This window comes from Harpia harpyja, unplaced genomic scaffold (assembly GCF_026419915.1).
Source record: "Harpia harpyja isolate bHarHar1 unplaced genomic scaffold, bHarHar1 primary haplotype scaffold_52, whole genome shotgun sequence".
NCBI lineage: Eukaryota > Metazoa > Chordata > Aves > Accipitriformes > Accipitridae > Harpia > Harpia harpyja.
In genome coordinates, this window is record NW_026293413.1 from 1,306,095 (window position 1) to 1,310,922 (window position 4,828).

At 43.9% G+C, this 4,828-nt stretch overlaps 1 long non-coding RNA gene across 2 annotated transcripts; it reads left to right on the forward strand.

Moving 5' to 3' along the window:
- Positions 1-340: 340 nt before the first annotated feature.
- Positions 341-2,510, forward strand: LOC128138508 (uncharacterized). Of its 2 annotated transcripts, none has more exons than XR_008234045.1 (3): positions 341-518; positions 1,796-1,994; positions 2,425-2,510. It is a non-coding gene; the product is annotated as an uncharacterized LOC128138508 (long non-coding RNA). The 2 variants fall into 2 exon arrangements; XR_008234046.1 differs by lacking the exon at positions 341-518 and adding an exon at positions 532-764.
- Positions 2,511-4,828: the final 2,318 nt, after the last annotated feature.

The following is a 4,828-nucleotide window of genomic DNA, read 5'->3' on the forward strand; positions in this document are numbered from 1 at the left end:
CTGGGGCACGGGGCTGCCGGGCGGCCATTTTGTTCTCTGCAGTCGCGGCTGAGGGGAGGGCTGGGGCTGCCCGTGAGGCGAGCGAGGCCCTTGGGCGGGCGTGGGGGTGTCTCCTGCCTGCTGGCTGCCCGGGGGGGGCTCCAAGCTGGAGCCGGGCCCGGCTGAGGGAAGGAGAGAAGGGACAGGGTGAGGGGGGTCGCAGTCCTGGGTTTGCAGGTTTCACGCAGACGCCCTCTTCAGAAAACACAGCCTCTGTGTGGGTCAGCGGTCCCTGCAGAGTTTTATTATTTATAGCCATTTTTATAAATACAGGACTTCGCACAGCAGGCTCACACGGTGCTGTGCTTCTTGTAAACTGAATCGCTTTTATCCCGGCTACAGTCTGGAGGGAGCAAGTGCCAGCCGATAGATTAAGATGGAGATGAAAGCACGCGATACGCTTGCGATGGTGATCCTGCCACAAGGCATGCTGCTTATTGATCTGGGAAGACACTGCAGTGACTCTGTCAGAGGACAAGGTTTTCAGTGCTATTTCTGTATGTGACACCCAAGGGATTTTTTCCCTCTGCGTGTATTTCTGTGCAGGCATGTGCATGAAACGTAGGTGTTTCTCTGTGCCGTAACGGGCACTGATGACAGCTGGGTGGGTGGCAAGGTGTGCAATCACGGCAGAAACTTCCTGCAGCTGCCCTGCCATGTGCTTCAGGATAAAACAGCTCTTCTGGTTGTTTGCTGCCATTGAGAGCTACTGAGGGCATGGGAAGGTATTGGGTTCTTCCTCCCTGCAGTCAGCACTGGTCCTTACTGGGTCGCTTCCCACAGCAGCCAGCGCTGTGCTCCCCTCTCAGTTGTTAGGCAAACAGCTGTAGCAGGAAAGTGTGGCATGTTCCTCTGATTCATGCATTCTCCGCCTTGCACAGCAACACACTTGAAAACACTGAAATGTGCTCTTTTTATTGCCGTTAACATTCAAAAATCTTGTCTTGGTCTGGTCAGCAAGGAATTTGGAAAACATCAGGGTTGCATTTTGAGAATAAAATAGGTTCTCATCCTTCCCCCTCCCCCCGAAACCGTGTAGGATCCAGACCTTCTCCCCCTACCCCCCTATGTGTAGCCTGGCTTTGTTCATTTTGCTGCCTCATACCAAGAATATAGCAAACAACAGAGATGTGTGCTGTGTGCTCCAGGCCAAAGACAGTTTTAAGTGTTCCCAGTTTACTTCGTGCAGCTGTGCAGCATGGCACATTTTGGAAGGCACACTGGGATGATGTATCAGAAGTTGCTGCAAATGAGGTGATACTGGTAGTGGTTTATTTTCAGTGCCTGGTTTGGGAAAGAATATACTCAAATTTTCTAAGATACAGATCTATTAGAGAAAAAGGAGTGCAAGGTAAGAAGCATCATGCTGCCTTTATTGCTAAATGTCTGCTTTCATTTCATTCAAACTAGAAAGTAAACAAAGATTGTACCTGCAACAGAATTTGTTTCCCAGAGTGAGCATTCAAGCACTGGGGAGCAGTTTGCAGGATCAGAACTTCAGCCTGCTCTGGGTGATAAACCCTCAGGAGAGGAAAGAGAAACCCCACTTTTTAAAATACAGCTCTACTTATCTTAAGATTTCTTCGTGTTAGGTTGTGTTGGCGGTCATACTCTAAGCACGTGACGAAACTGTTAAAAAAATCAAGATATTTAATTATTATTTACTGTATTAAGTCCTCTTACAAGCAGTGCACTCCATTGCCCTGTGGATAGTATAATGACTGGCATGACTGGCAATTTTCCTTTTCTTTTCTAGTACAAGGATGCATGTATGAAGGCAAATCAAGGGTACAAGTGGTGCCTCACAGCAAACCAAGCTGCGAAAACGCAGACATCTGCTGTTACAAACAGGAAAAAGCTATGGGCCTTTGCCTCGGACTCTGCAAAAGATTTACCAAGCCTGAGGAAAGTGACAAGAGGTGACGAAATGCCACAGCGTAACTTCGGGATGGCAGGTGAGATTTCCATCCATGTTCCTCAAACGTAGCAGCCTCATTTTGTTTGTGGATGCGGCGTTGGAATCAAACTGCAAGGCCAGTTTCCTTTACTGCACCTGGTACTGTAGTGCAAATACCTTTCATGTCCCAAATTAAGGTGCCAAGACTCTAGTTAAACCTCTGCATAACAACCTCAAATCTTCTTAAGTGCATGATTGCTTTCAAGAGTCAAGTCCAGACATGTGGCATATCATAAGCCATACCCCATTTGGGGTCCAGATTTGATTGATGTTTAGTTCAGGCTTATCTGCTGTTAGAGATTTTAATTTTCTAGTCAAAAAGGGAACTGCTGATTATGTGCATTCTTTTTCTCTTTCATAGAGTGTTGTACTATGTTTAGGAATTTGCTATTGACAGAAATAATTTATGGTTGTCTATGAAGTTGGAGGTGTTAACGTTCTTGTGGATGAATGTACCAGTGGAGCTAACTTCTTGTATTTAACTCAAGAGAAGCATAATGATAGCTTGGAGGGGTGGATTCTAACCATTTTAAACATACCCCCCCCCTAAAAAACCTCAAGAAGTGGATTGCCTGAGCAGGTTGAAGGCAGATAATCTCAAACTGATATCCACAAATAGCAGAACTGTAGCAATCATGACCTTGAAATGGAAATATTAATGTTAAATACTGGCAGCTTAGGAGCCTAACAGTCAAGGTAGAAACTAATTTTTAGCCCACCACCCCTTTTTCCTTTTTTTTTTCTTTTCTGCATTTTGATGTTTCTAATTTTATGAGTACTGATGTATTTGAAACTTTGTCATATCCTACCTAGGTTATGTCAAGTGTGTGGCAGATAGGACTTTTCTGCTTAGAGAGATCGTGAGCTGGAGAGTGGAAAATGGTTTTATGGAACAAGTATAAGAGGAGAAGAAGGGATAAAAAGGCTTGTATGCCTTTTTGCCAGTTTAGTGGTATGAAAATTCCTGTAATGAAATTTCTTCTGGCTATGAAGGAAATGTGAAATGGGATCAAAAGAAAGTGTTTCCTGCTACATCGTTATGATATATGGGAGACCAGTTCTAAAAACCTCAAGCCCCTTCATCCCGTTCTGTTTTTGCTATCAGAGGAGTCACTTTTATGCTCCTTCAGGTTTATTGACTTAACAGAGAGAACAAGGAGTAGGTCTTGGTCTAGCTGGCTGCTGTCCCCCACTGCTCCTGCCGGGATATCCAACTGTAGAGCTTCTGAGTAGAGAGTGATTTTGAATCAACACCTGTCAGAACAGAGGACAGAGAACTTAAGAGTTAATGAGAAGCTGATCTAATCCATTGTTTTATCTATAGAGCCATTAATTTCTGAAGAAGGCCCTCTTTTGTGCTACATGTGATTTGAAAATTTATTTATTTATTTATTTATTTATTTATTTATTTTCTGCTGGCTGAGTCAGTGAGCACAGGGGTCTCACTCCAGTCCTCATGCAAGTGAAAGCTGGCTGGTTCATGAGTATAACGATAGCCCATAAAATAACGACAGCCTCTGACAGAGATGTTAGCAGAAGCATCTAAACCATGGCAAGTCTGCCGTGCCAAGTGGATTACTGTTTTGTCAACTATATTCCAGTTTGTGGTAAATATGTGTTGTTGTATTCCTCTCCCCTCGACTTCACGTGAGAGCTCCATTCAGCTCTGACTCTTCTAGCCAGTGCAACGTCTTTTAAAAGCCAGGCTGCATGCTAACTGATGAACTAAAATGTAGCTGAGCAACTGTAGAAATGCCACTGACTGTCTCGCATCTTCAAGGTGGATAGCTTCCTTTGGACAGGGATTATATGATTCCAGAACAATTCCAGGAAATCTGTTTGCTTGTTGGTAGCTGTTAATCCTGTCTTGATTGCTTTTTACATACTAGATGTCATTTTTGAAAATGTAACATAGAGAGAGTGAGATCTTCCTTTCTTTTTCTGAAGTCCCCCACAGGCCATAGCTCTCCTTTATTTTTGGCATTCCGACAGTAACCACCGCACATTTTAAGTTTTGCATATTGACCTACCATTGTGTCAAGAGCCCGAGGTGTGGCACCAGCATTGGGCTTCTGACCTGCAGACCCACTAGTGGTGTCCTTGCTCATCCAGCTGGGAAGTTGTAATGGAGTACGTTTTTGTCATGACATGGCTCACCTGCAAAGACAACTGCTGTTTGCAGGGGAACGTGACCATTGCAGCGCCTACCGTCACAGCTACAGAGCTAAGTGGGCAACAGCTTTCCTATACAAATGTGCCAGATTCCTGATACTTCCACATTTCTGCATCAGGAGAAAACCAGCTGGGCCAAAAAGCTTTTTAGTGAAGTAAAGGATGGAAAAAAGACGCTTCCCAGCCTAGCCAATATCCTGATAGAGATGCAATTTTTGTTTTTAGAAAGAAGCTTCTTTCTGCACCCGGGTGAAAGGTAGTTGAAACTGGTACCTTCCGGCCTTCATTCTGCTTCGTTCTTCCTCAGTTCTTTCTTTCCTCTGATTGAAAAATTGCAGTGATGAACAAGCCAGCCTGCTGAGTTTCTAACTGGACCAATACTAACAAAGAATGTCATTCCCAAATAGTGAGCTAGTGGTAAGCTTCATCAATAGTAAAAGCTGTTGAGAAAGTAATGAATCAGAATGGGAGACAGTTCTGCAAGTCAAATTCTTGACTATTTTCTAACTACTGTTGATTTAACTGTAAATTGCTTTAAAATAGCACTTAAAATTTGTAATTTTTCATACCAGTAAGTTCTTGGTGCTGTGAGAGAAATGTTGTGCTGAGAAGGCACTATAAACAAACGGCAATGTTTGTGTATATACATTTTGTCTTCCC